This window comes from Rhipicephalus microplus, unplaced genomic scaffold, assembly GCF_043290135.1.
Source record: "Rhipicephalus microplus isolate Deutch F79 unplaced genomic scaffold, USDA_Rmic scaffold_435, whole genome shotgun sequence".
NCBI classification, from domain to species: domain Eukaryota; kingdom Metazoa; phylum Arthropoda; class Arachnida; order Ixodida; family Ixodidae; genus Rhipicephalus; species Rhipicephalus microplus.
In genome coordinates, this window is record NW_027464999.1 from 56243 (window position 1) to 69929 (window position 13687).

The 13687-nt window shown below is 43.7% G+C and overlaps 1 protein-coding gene across 1 annotated transcript in view; it reads right to left on the minus strand.

The window, feature by feature from the left end:
- The window catches only part of LOC142794484 (pre-mRNA 3' end processing protein pfs-2-like), a 69149-nt gene extending 56150 nt beyond the window's left edge, over positions 1-12999 (minus strand). Inside the window, exon 1 of the mRNA XM_075885902.1 lies at positions 12806-12999. The gene's annotated coding sequence lies outside the window, so the exon portion shown is untranslated. The remainder of the gene's footprint in view (positions 1-12805) is intronic.
- Between the last annotated feature and the right edge of the window lie 688 nt (positions 13000-13687).

Below are 13687 nucleotides of genomic sequence, written 5' to 3' on the forward strand. Positions count from 1 at the left end.
CAAAAGTAATGGCAATAGAAACAATATTGGGATGTGCTGTCCAAGGTCCTGTAGAACTTCACTGTGTGCCGATGAAATCATCAACGGTTATGGTACTCAAGGTCAGTGCCAAGACTAACACGACGGTGGACGAACTGCAGAGATTCTGGGACTTGGAAAACATGGACATCAAGGAGAAACAAGCAACAAAGATGAGCGATGAACATGTGCTAGAATACGTCCGACAAACAATGGAGTTCAAGGCAGGAAAATACCAAGTGCGGCTACCATGAAAGGAAAACGTGACATTGGACGACAACAACACCATTGCAGAGAAGAGGCTTATCCAGGTGACCAAGAAATTATGCAAGGATAAAGATGAGCTCCTAGCCTATGACAAAGCTATTCGAGAGTACTTTGAGCAAGAAATAGCAGAAAACGTCGCAGATGCTGGATCAGACATACAGAACAAATTTGTATACTACATGCCGCATCAAGCAGTAATTAAGAAGGACCGAACGACAAAAATACGGATAGTCTTTGACGCATCGTCAAGCCAGAATCCAGGTGAATCCTTGAATGACAACTTGAAAAATGGACCAAACCTAAACCCCGACATCACAAGCTTGCTGATCAACTTTTGACATCACAAGATTGCTATGTCAGCCGACGTCGAAAAAGCATTTTTGAAGATCAAGATACATGAAAATGACCGAGACGCACTGCGATTTTTGTGGTGGGAAAGAATACCCAGCGAAGATATGCCAGCCGCGAAGATAAAAACGTGGAGGATGACGAGGGTTACTTTCGGAACTACGCCAAGTCGCTTCCTTCTGGCAGCCACAATTCATCGACATTTGGATAAATTCGAAGAAAAATATCCTGCAGTTGTGGCGCAACTCCGAAAAGAAATCTACGTCAATGACGTTTTACTAGGAGCCGACGAATACTCGACATCGACAAAGATATACAAAGAAGCATGAGACATTTTTCGCAATGCGGGAATGAATTTAAGAAAATGAATTTCAAATGACGCCAAACTAAGAAAACTATTTGATGAAGAAGAAGATGATCTGGATCGAGGGATAAGAAAAGAGGGACAAATCAAGATTTTGGGACTGAAATGGAATTTCGTAGATGACGTGTTGAGCTTTCCCGACACTACATGGCGAAATGACAGACATGAGACAACTCTCAGAAAGACAGGTTTTGCAAGCCACGGCAAGACTATATGACCTTTTAGGTTTTTTGACACCATTTTCAGTTAGCGCAAAAATATTGCTGCAAAAAATTTGGATGGATAAACTGAAATGGGATGACCCATTACCAAGCCATTATACATCAGCTTGGAAGGACTGGTCGGAGGAGCTTCAGCACTTAGATGACTTCACCGTTAACAGATGCTATGACAACAGGCAAGCTAAAGTGAAAGCATAGACTCTACACGTGTTCTCCGATGCGAGTCCAATGGCGTATGGTGCAGCAACATACATTGTAACAGAATACTCCGATGGAAGCAATGAAGCCAATTTAATCATTGCAAAAGGTAGAGTCGCTCAAATGAAAAAGATTACACTAGCAAGATTGGAGTTGTTGGCGGCCACAATATCAGTCAGATTGGCCAGTTATATAACTGAGAATTTTATCAGAAAACTAAGGAATGTGAAATTCTGGACTGACTCTCAAATTGTATTATGCTGGATAAAGTCTAACAAGACGAAAGATCTGTTTGTTCGCAACCGCGCAGCAGAAATTAAGAGCAAGTCCAACGAGAGTCAATGGGGTTATGTTAAAAGTGATGAAAATCCTGCGGATTTGATGACAAGGGGGATGAAGATGAAACGTTTGCTGGACAGTGAATTATGGTGGAAAGGCCCCACGTGGATCAAGAATGAAGAACAAAGGCCTGATTATGACATCACGCAAGAATCGGACAGTGATGAAAACAAAGTCGAAGAAAAGATTGTGGCAAGCTTAACTACCACCACGAGTGAAGAAAAGATAATTGATGTGAGCAGGTTTGGATCATACAGGAAAGCGTTATGAGTTACCGCGTGGGTGATGCGTTATATAGGAAACCGACGAAAAAAAAGGAAAACAGGTTTGCTCACAGGAGAAGAATTGGACAAGGCAGAGTTTGTGCTGACAAAGATGGAGCAGAAAACGCTACAAAATGCAGTGACACAAATATGTGACAACATGAATCTGTACGGCACGAACATCTTTGAAGATAATCAAGGTGTCCTAAGAGTAAAAGGGAGGCTTCAGTAGAGTGATTTGAGCTTTGATGAGATGCATCCTATTATTTTACCAAGAGAAAGTCACTTTTCAGAACTCCTAGTTCTGAACGCGCATCAAGTGGCAATGCACGGTGGCGTTGCGGCAACACTGACACATCTAAGAACGAAGTTTTGGATTGTGCGTGCCCGACATATGGTGAAATATGTGATAAAGAAATGCATCACATGTAGGAGATTCAATACTAGACCAATGGCACAAGAAATTTCACCACTACCAGCTGACAGGATAACACAGATGAGGCCATTCGACACAGTTGGTATAGACTTTGCTGGACCGCTAAATGCTCGAGTGGAGAAAGGCGAAAAAATTACGAAGTTTTACATTGTGATATTTACGTGTGCAGTAACAAGAGCCATACAACTGGAGTTGGTCAAGAGGATGTCATCAGAAGCGGTTATACAAGCATTCCGAAGATTCGTAGCTAGAAGAGGATTGTGTACAACTATTTACAGTGATAATGCAAGAGCATTCAAGAAATCTGAGAAAGAGATGAACAAGATATTGAAGATGGAAGATGAAAGGGTGCAACAGTACACCAGTAATCTGAAAATAAAATAGAAGTTTATTGTAGAGTTAGCTCCATGGTGGGGAAGATTTTATGAAAGACTGATCAGAAGCTTTAAGACATTCATGGCAAAAACTATAGGTGCTCGACTTTTGGATGAAGAACTACAGACTGTGGTTGTTGAAGCAGAAGGAGTACTTAACAACCGGCCTCTTATGTGTATGACGATCCTAACGAGCCACAACCCATCACACCGACGAACGTTATAGGAGGCAGGCAAGCAATGAACAAGCAGGAAGAAAACAGACTCGGAGAATACAGTTTGCTGAATTATTGGAGTGCAAGAAAACAGGCAATGACAACATGGTGGACCAGATGGAAAAAGGAGTACTTGAGAGAGCTTAAGTGTGCCAGTAGAAAAATAGAGCGTCACACAAATGTACAAGAAGGAGATGTACTTTTGCTTGGAAAAGGGCAAAAAAGAACTCAGTGGAAACTCTGCAAGGTCGAAAAGATTTTCCCAGGCAAGGGTGGACTAGTGAGAACATGCTTGCTTCGTACACCTGAAGGCAAATTAGTCAAGAGGCCGATTCAACTGTTATCTTCGCTTGAAGGTTGCTTCGGTTGAATCTGGCCGGCGGGAAGATGTAGAAAACAGATTGAAGATGGAGCTCGGGGGCGAGAAAGAAGAAGTGGCCAGGGGCACGCTCTGTACTTTTTTTATTCTGGTTCTGTCAACAATAAACCAAAGACGTATCGGTTCTGCGGTCTCTCTGGTCCTTCTGAAACACCGTCTATAACTTGATGTGTTCCATTAGTGTACACAACATGCATATGAGATACAGAAATTGAGTTTGAGACATATGAAGTTTCATGATGGTTCAGCAAACTAGGAGCACGGGGATAAACACAGACACAAAGCAAAGAGGAGGCACACAGCACGAGCGCTCCATCCTATTCGATCCATCCTATTGCATATGAAGTTTCAGCCTGGACGCCCACTGCAGGGCAAAGGGCTCTTTTTTGCTTGACCAATCAACCTCGTCCTGCACTTGCTGCTCCAGCATTATACTTGTACACTTCCTAAAACAGCAGTGCTATCAAATTTTGAGGCTATAATAAGTTTGTTGTGGGTTTCCCCTGTATGCAAGGACACTCCACATCAACGGCCGGACACAACAAACATTTAAAATATATTTTAATTGACTTCCAATGCATACCTACATGCTCATTCTCCCACTCGAGGCCCATCACTAGTGCATACAGAACTGACATAGCTCTAGAGGAAGGGCAGCAAAAGTTGTAGTGACGTCACACCAGATCTATAGCGAGGTGAGTGAACTCCAGACCTCCGCCATGTACGTACCGGCAAAGCATATCGGCAGCTGCAGCTAGCCATGGCAACTGTCGCTGCACGTGTTTTGCAGCTGCTTGTGTGGCATACATGTGCGAGAGCAGATGATCTGTGTGACATATGTCACAGCTTAGTGTGGTCACGTGACCCCCCCAACTAAGCTGCTACGTCACTGCTCAACTTGGCGCCACAGAAACCCGAAACGAAAATAGTCCGCATAAATAAGGCGGCGAATCTTGGTGCAAATATCATGCTTCTTGGAGCTATAAGAAATGCTTGTAGTAAAGAATGCAGTAGCCACAAATATGGTGGCTCCAGCCCTTCACATCTGCTCACCTAACTTTATGTCTCCCCCTCGTGCATTTAACTTCTCTTGGAATATGTGACAATTTCATTTCACTTCCCATTTACATTGTATGCCTTTAATATCTGCATCGGTAACTGCCAATAACTGAAGTTACAAATTAACATGGCAGCACCCATGCAAACATAACAGCCTGCTACTACCTGGACTCGTGCCCACTGTCCCTATGGGGACACTAAAGTGTACTATAATGGGGGAGTGGGTCGACAGAGGGCTCCACACTGAGACGTGTTTTGTTTCTGAAATCCTGGTGGCACCCCCATCACATTCACCTGAAGGTTACCATGGTTACGGCTGTGCTGCTGGCAGCCTGGTCGTCATGCATCAGTTGCATCAGCCACTCCTCAAGCGTATCCTGCACCATTGCAGCAGCCTTCGTGCAAAGCCACGGACAGCATCGCACCAGGTCTCGTGAATAACTCAAGTAAAAGGAGGCACTGCCTTTATTCCGCTAAAGTACCCTGCTCGTACCTAATAGCTGCATGGCTAGCTTCACTGCATATGGATTATTTTTTTACACCAACAAGGTTGAAAGATACTACTGAACAAGTGGCGAAAACTATGCGTGAGTGGTGGTGCGTCGAGCAGACGACAGCTTGGCGCTCTTGCAATCATCACAAGCCATCACAGATGCTGCCGGATCTACCAGCACAACCACCGGAACAGACGGAGCTTCAGGTGATGGCGACTACAGAGCCCCCACAAATTTTCAGCTTTTTTTTTTCTTGCTTCACCTGTGCCGCTTGTTGCCCTCTCCAGTGGACCCATTCTCCCATTCTAGTATACTCTAGGAACACTGAGAAGACCTAGGTGAACCTGCATGGATCTTCCCACTCGAGCAGACATGATCCTTCCTTCTGCCTCTGGGGCCTAACCGCATGAGTGATGCTAAGCTAGTCAGCCCTTGTTCACTGATGTCAGCACTCACGCTCACGTTTCGGCCAGCACAGATCACTCACATCGGACTGGTGAAGGGAATGCCACAGGACTCATGGAGGAAACTGGGATGAAGTTAAACTCCCCTCCCTTTCCTCCTCCAACCCTCCCTGCTCCGCCAGCTTAAAAATCCGTTGCAAAGTTTCATATCGGCCACTGATGAGGTGTGTTGGCCTTTCATGGTGCTCACTTGCTGTGTGTTTGTGCAACGCGATGCTTCACAACTTGCACTGTTTGTGCAGCGTGCTTTGTGGCTCGAATACTTCTACAAGTCCCAGAAGACGGCGCCGGCGCTAAAGAAAAAGGCAGGGGAGCATGCACTTCGAGTGGGGGTTTTCGTTGTGTCAATTCGTACCCATGTGCATACAAACTAGCTGTTTTCTGCAGTGAGGCAACAGTTAAATGTATTTGGAAATGACTGATAGTAGAGGGCACGATGCTGCATTTACATCGTTATATGAACCAGCAGAAACCACCTAGAGCTTCACTTTTTACAACTCTCATAGAACTGCTTCAATGTGCGCTCTGCATTCGTCCTCACTAATCACTCAACATGGCCTATAACCGCATTTTAGGTGCTCTAAATCAGGGTTTCTCAAACATTCTGGCCTTGAGGAACCTTAAAGGGACACTAAAGGAAAACAATGACTTGGTTGAGATTCACAAATCGCACTCTGAGAACTCTAATGTCGTATGCTTCACTATCATAGGTTCATTGTTAGTGGAGAAAATGAAGAGTGAAGTTTCATTCTTAAGTTTCACACTAAAATCCACGCACATGACATCAAATATTCCGTATGTATTTTTCATATTTTCTCAAAGTTGGCTTGATGAAATTTTTAGAGACTTCGTATGCCAGGTCTATTACACTCAATGAGCACTGACAATGAGCACTACTTTTATGAATTAAAAGCTACGTAGGACCTAGTAGATGACTACAAAATCTATGACGTCACTGTGTTTGGTGCAGTTATCTCAAGGTGGTGTCTTCACCCGCATTTTTTTTTTTTCGTTTACAAAGCGTTGTGTCATGATAAGAGTGGCGTTTTCAGGATTGTGAAATAGTACTTTATGAATACCCGAAAAATTGTTTTCTTCTTTAGTGTCCCTTCAACGACTTTTCCACAGTAGTTCCGAACCCTAAACTTTTTATGGAGTATGAGGAGAATAAAAAGTGAGGGGCTGGTGGGAGGGGAGGCAATAAGGCCTTTCGACATGCAACCACAGTACTATTCACACAGTCCGCTTTGGCCAGTTCCCTGTCTTCTTTATTAACAACAGAGGCCATCGCTGTCGATGTAGAACTCCCCATTGACTAGACTTGTGTAAACTGTGCCACGTGATCACTGCCGCACCATGAATGAAGTGCCAAGGTGTCATTCTAACTAGTCTGAGCACTCAAAAGCGTGAATTACCAGTGCTCCACGCATTCTCTACCTCTGGGTCAGCAAACAGTGAAAGTTTCATGGCGCACACTAGAGATGTACCGTTAATGCTGCTGCCATGTGGATCTCTCACTAACCACAGACACCCGCTATGATGATGCGGTGTGCTATGACTTTGTTAAGTGCAAACTACAATGCAAATTTGCCTGTAAATAAATTAGTTGCTCATGGGGGTAAAACAGGGACATGTTGTACTCATTTTGGCCATTTGCAAAACCCTGTTTGAGAAGCCATGGCCTAGATAGATATATAAAAGCTTGCAATGCTCCAAGACAAAGGAACAAGGTCACTTTTGCATGAGTTTATGACACTTTTTATTGCACTGCAACTTGTCACTTTTCTTCAGAGCGGAATCATTTTTAAAGCATTTCGAAAGGCTTATAGTGTCCAGCGTAAAGCTGAGAAACTGCACCATTGGCACATTTCAAGAAGACCGCTGGCATGAATCACATCTGTTCATTTTTTCAGTGTTTATCATCAGTAACTACATAAAAATAAACATTTCTATAAAATAAGTCAGTAAAGCTCAGCCAATATTAACTGTGTTGAGTGTTGAATTCATTTTGATGTCTAAAATGAACTTTGTATTATTAGTGTATTTAAGGTATTTCACGTGCTTTCTTTGTCCATTTTGTGCAATTTCATGCACATATATCAGAAGCTTTTTTGCCCTTTTGTCAGTATTAAAACTTTTTTTAATATGCGCATGCATGCAGCATTCATGTGTTGTGTTTTGTTTTTTAATCTACTGCTCTTTAAGGTCTTAACTATGCAGCTCACTTTAGTGTCATTAAGTGATCATGAAGCGGTCATGTCATTTAGTGGTGTTGATTTCCTGAGCCTATATCATTCCATATACGATAAAAATGTTCATTACTGGAAACAAGGACAATAAAATGAGGCCAAAGATATTTTATGTTACAAGTAAAATTCATTATTTTGTTTTCTCGCATACGCTGCATAAAGGCAGCATTTCCAGAATGCATACATCTAAATTCACTAAACATGCACTGTGCAGCCCACACAAGCAGATGTATAAAAAAAAAAGTGCCTCATGCAGGGGTGCAACAGCTAAAATACAATTTGGAGCAATTGGAGCACTAAAATCCAAATTTGGAGCAGGTTACAGGGAAAATATACACTTCTTTATCATGAAATATCAAACTTGGAGCACAACAAACAAGAAGGCTTACATTTAGAAAAAAAATGTGTATAAATCATTCAACATCATTTAAACTGTGCAGTGTGAACATGAACACTGCTATTTCAATGAGAGTAGTATTTTAGACCACCCCGCTGAGCAAACAGTGATGAAGTGCATATTAGCATTTGCTGTGCTTGTCAAATCATTTGACAGACTTTGCGAATTTAAACATGGATGTGCCCAGCTCGCGACCTTAAAATATGGGAGATTCGTAAAACCGAGAAGTAGGGGTGGCAAAAAAAAAAACAAACTGATGTACAATTTAATTTTTATTTTAGGGAAGCAGAAATGTCATATACTGCTTCAAATGATTGACAGTAGCTTATTTATACATCAGTTATTATACTGTTACTCATAATTATGTGGCATACAAATGCATGAGTAACCTAGCAAAATGTGCAGTGCCCCGTCAATAGCACTAACAGCCCCTTCCAAATCTCAGTACGCTTTTTCACTGGGCACCAGTGTACTGTGGCAAAGGTGGCTTAAGCAGCATTCTCTGCACGAGTTAGAACTAAAGCCAAGAAATTTTCTAACCGCTACACCTCTCCCTCACCTTCCACCTTTTTTCTTCATTCACTGGGGGGTCAGGCTGCCTTGCAAAGCGCATTTGATCAAGCAAAATAACAATAGTGCGTATCTGTTGGCCAGACGACAGCACCAGATATTTATCGCCAAGACCATGGCTGCGACGATGCAACTTCAACAATGCATCTGACATAAATTGAAATGAATTCTAGTTGAACCATGTTAGTAACTGACTTTTAGTGACCCATGCATTATGATGCTGATTACATGTGTATATTGCTGTTTTATTTCCAGTCTACGGTAGTTGTTTTTTTTTTTTCTGCTTGCTTGTTTCCTTTTTTAGAGATGTTTTTCCACCCTTTCTTCGTCTTTTCTTCCTTTTTCAGCATTTGTGTGACTACGAGTCCCTCATATATTGTTTGCCCCCGTTATGTATAGCCTTCAGGCCCTTAAGGCATCAATAAATGAAATGAAATGAAAAAAAACAAAACTTAACAAAAAAAAAACGTTTTGTTTGCCACTGCTAAGGCAATCAACGTGGTCGCTGGCAACGTTGGCGTTCACAGCACGTCGAGCTTGTTCGTGCGAGAAAAACGCAGCATACGCTTCGAGTTTTAGTTCGTAACAAGCCGTAGCCGCATTTTCAAGCTAGGAAATTTACACTTTCCGTGAAGCGTTGGTGGCTACTGCTAAAGCCCCTATACTTCGTAAAAGTACCACCACCTGCTCTTCCCCTCGCCGCCTCCTCTCCAGCGCTTTGCTTTTTTTCTTTCACTTGCGACAGTGGTGCTCCCTGTACCACGCCACGAGCTGGCTTCAGCAGGGAGAGGAGGAAGCGGCAGATAAATAGGACGCTATACTTTTCCTTTGTAAACGTATTGTGATCTGCTTTCACCCTCGCCGCCTCCTATACAGCGCGTTCGTTTTTTCTTTCACTTTCGGCAGTGGCCCGCCAGTAACGCGCCACGAGCTTGCTCCAGCGGGAAGAGGAGGATTGCGCCACGAGCTTGCTCCAGCGGGGAAAGGAGGAAGCGGCGCAGATCAAAAGAATGCTGTACTTTTCCGAAGGTGTAGGGGCTTTAGCTACAGCAGCACATTTTTGTCTTGAAGTTTCGTCGTCCCGCCTATAGGTGTCCTATGCAATCAACGGACTAATGGGCAGGCAGCGTTGTTACTTTATCTGCTCATATTTTAGGTACATTCTAGGCACTATAGTTGGGGTCTGCGAGCTTTGATTGAAGGGGCAATCTGCAGGTGGCCGAAGTGGCCTGCAGTTCTCGCCGAAATTAGTGCACCTGAAAAAAGTTTAAATGGCCAGTAAACAGGCTCCAACTTTTTTTACACCCCCCATAGAAGCTCGGCAATTCGTAGATTAGACTGCAGCGATCACATTTTCTGAATATTACAGCGGTGCGCGCCGCGCAGAGCCTCTATTTCGAAAAACAATTCCCGCACATCTTTCCTACGCCTGACCGACCCCCTAGCACGTGCAGTGACATCAACTCGGCGATCGGCAACGTGACGTAGCACGCAGCTCGCCGATTGGTCTAAATCAGGTGTGAAAAAACAGTAGTGCAGTCAACATCAGTTCCTGTTCACACCCACAGCTACGAAACTGCCCCTTGTTTCTTGGCACTGTGGTGAAAGAACCAGCCTCGCAGTTGTCGCGTGCATGTGCACACTTCTCGCTCAACTACAGCGCTTGTGCGCACGTACAAACGTACTTCGCCCTTGACATGAGCAACACGGGTAAAAAGCGTTGCTCTGTCGTCGGCTGCAAATCGAGCGACTGGGCAGCGGAGAAGCATCGGCGCCGAGTGCCTCACGATGGGGCCCTACGCGCTGCATGGCTGAAGCGAATCGGCCATCCAGCGATGTACATCGGGGACCTGATTGTTTGTGGTCGACACTTCATACCTGACGCTTACATGGTTGGCCCGCGGCTGGTGCGGCAAACGGTAAACAAACAACCACGCTTCGCAGCAAGCGGAAGTTCCTTGCGACTGATCGAGTTTGCTGATGACGTCAATCGCTGACGTGGTGTCACGTTGCCGAAGTAGGCGGAGTCACGACGATGGGCTATGCCTTCCCCTTCATGAAAGGAAGAAGGGGGGCAAAGCCACGCGAAAATCTGAAACCAGCTTAGACCTATGTTCTAACCCCTGTAACTTCGTTAATATAGCATGTATTCGCAAAAATCTTGCGGCAGCATGTTCGCAAAGAAAAACTGCACATATATCTCTTTTTAAAAATTTTTAGACCTCAGAGCTGTTTACTGGCTCTTCAAGGCTGGCTAGGCATTTTCGCACAGCTTAGACCAACAATCCGAAATTGTATCAAATCGGCGCAATTGGCACAGCTGCTGCACCCTTGCGCACAGACACACACACAAAAATTCGCCCCGGAGTTGCATGTTACACTGCAAATGTTGTCGAAAGACGATAGTCTTGCACCTGGAGAAAGTGAACAAAATGTTTATTTGATGTTCTGCGCAAGAAAATCTGTGAATGGTATTCTGGAGGCGCTGCGTTAGAGTGCCTCGAGCACGCAGCGGAGGCGAACGAGCGCATCAGGTCACGTCACACGCGAGACACGAGCGCTATCTGGCAGTTATCCTAGAAAACGGGGCGCGTGCCGTGCGTGCCCATCTAAGGTACAAACTCAAGGCGACAGGTAGGTGCCACTACAGTGTCGTCTAAGCAAAGCGTTGCAAACACTTGCCACTTCGTGCAAGTGTTGCATTGCCAGCGGAGCGTTATAAAGGCTACGTTCCTTATTATTACTGATGTATGCGTTTTCTAGTGAAAAATACACATACATATTATTGACGTGTTATTATGATGCCTCAAATATGCACAATAATTGCTTTTTAATTGACAAGCGCACAAGTATGAATGCTGTACCTTGAGCAATATTGGTGGGCGCTGCGGATGGGGTCGGCCGTTTGGAGCTTCGTTTGGTCACATCGATGCCGATTAGGGTACGGTTAAAATTAGACAGACAAATGTACAGACAGACAGACCAATTTTTGCGTCAAAGCTCCCCGAGAATGACAATCGTCTTTAAAAGTAATAATACGATGACATCTACGGCCCAGTGGTGCCAAGCCTGAAAGAATTGTGGAGTTGGGCAGCGTTCTTTCTTTTTCTCTTTTTGTTTCTTGCCCTTTACTTACTTTCTTGTTTTCTCATCCAGGTTTTTCTGTTTTTAATTTTATTTCTTTATATTTTTCTTTCTATTTATTTGTCTTTCTCTTTATATTTTGCCTTGTTTTCTATTTAAGTTTTTATACGTGATTTGTGTTGCTGTGTTTCTTTAGCCGTAGTAGTAACATCTGCACTACATACTTGATAAATAATAACGCCGGCACTTTCTTTTCTTCTTAGCAGCGTTTTTCTTACACTTTTTTTTTGCCAATAGTTGTTGCCAAGATTAGAGTATAATTTTAATGCATTTAGTGTATTAACTTCTCTTAGTTATGCGGCAGTTTAGCTGTGTTTCATTAGGGAGAGATCACATTTTATTTAGTCTTGTTTCTTGTACAACACAGCATGTTCTGTTTCATTGTTTTCTTTTTATTTTTCATCTGTTGCAATTTGCTCTTCTATGTAATGCTTTGGCAATTGAAGGTAAAAAAAAAGTCAACATCAAGGCATTCAAAGAACAAAAGGAAGAAGAGGGTGGCTGGTTCATAGTGCACTCCGTCCTATCTGACTTCTGTTCTGAAACGGTCTGTGCACAAAGAAAGTACATTCTTTTTATAAGAAGACTTTTCTTCAGCACAAGCGCTTACTCTATATGCTAGAGCTGGCTATGCTGCATGTTCTTTTGCATGTGTTATGCCAAGCGACGACGACAGCACACCAACAGCTGGGCCCCTGAAACGCTTCAGACTAAGAAGTTGAGGACAATGCACTGGAATGAAATGTGATGACATTACAAAATGTAAAACAGCAGCATGGGCCACACAACAAGTAGGAGTCATGGATATTGTTCGTCACATTTAGAGAAAAGGCAGGTCGCAAAATGCACTAACAAACATTGGCCAGTTAGAGCAACAGAATGAATACCAAGGGACGGGAAATGTAGGCAAACATAAAATAAAATCAGTTCACACAAGACAAGGTGAGTTAAAGGTCATTGGGAGGGGCATTCATCGTGCATCTGAAATAAGACACGGCATACATACATGGTTGCCAGGCTCTGGCCTGACTTGGGGTCCCACAGCTTGATAGGCTGCTGGCTGTCCTTGCTGCCGGAAACAATAAGTGACTTCTGTGGGTGCCAATCGACGCACTTGACATCCGCACCATGCCCTGCAACAAAAACAGACTCCTTTGTCACTGATATCTGATACTTCTGTCATGGGAATGAAGTTGGAAAACAGGACAAGGCACACTGTCTCTTTTCAGTGGAGCATTTTGCGCCCCGGAAGCAAAGCAGCAATCTGGGGCAGTCTAATCGGGAGCATTCGTGTAGGTGAACACCAAACCAAAACCCACTACGGCTATATAAGCGTGCAAACTTGAGTGTGTTGGTAGAGATTCACTGTGAAACACAGCCTGCGACATCAACGATTAGGAAGACCAAACAGCCCTAGTGCTAATTACCCACAACTAGCAGTCTGTACAAAAATATACGAAGGGGAAGACAGGAAGATCTTCCTAGCATAAGCACACATTTCTCATAATAGAGTGGAATGCTCAACTACAGTGATAGTTAACCTCTTCATCTGTTGGTGTGAGCTGATTGCCTGCAACATGGATGACTAATCTTTCACGTATTTAACAAGTGTGGTCATCTCGGTAGCGGTGCATGATGCACGTCTGATGGAAGTTTGGGGCGCAATAACATTTACCCAAATTGCTAGCGTTTCTAACATTGCTAGAATAGGGCCTCAAGCACAAGTCCTGTCTGGCTTTTCTTGTCCTCATTGTATTGAGCTGTTCCAGCAGTTCTCATGTCGGTTCAGATATTGTATCCATGCAACACCCCACCATGAAAGCAATCAAGATGTTAACAAAGATGCACATCAAGCACAACAGCCATGCGATATTAAGAGGGATACATT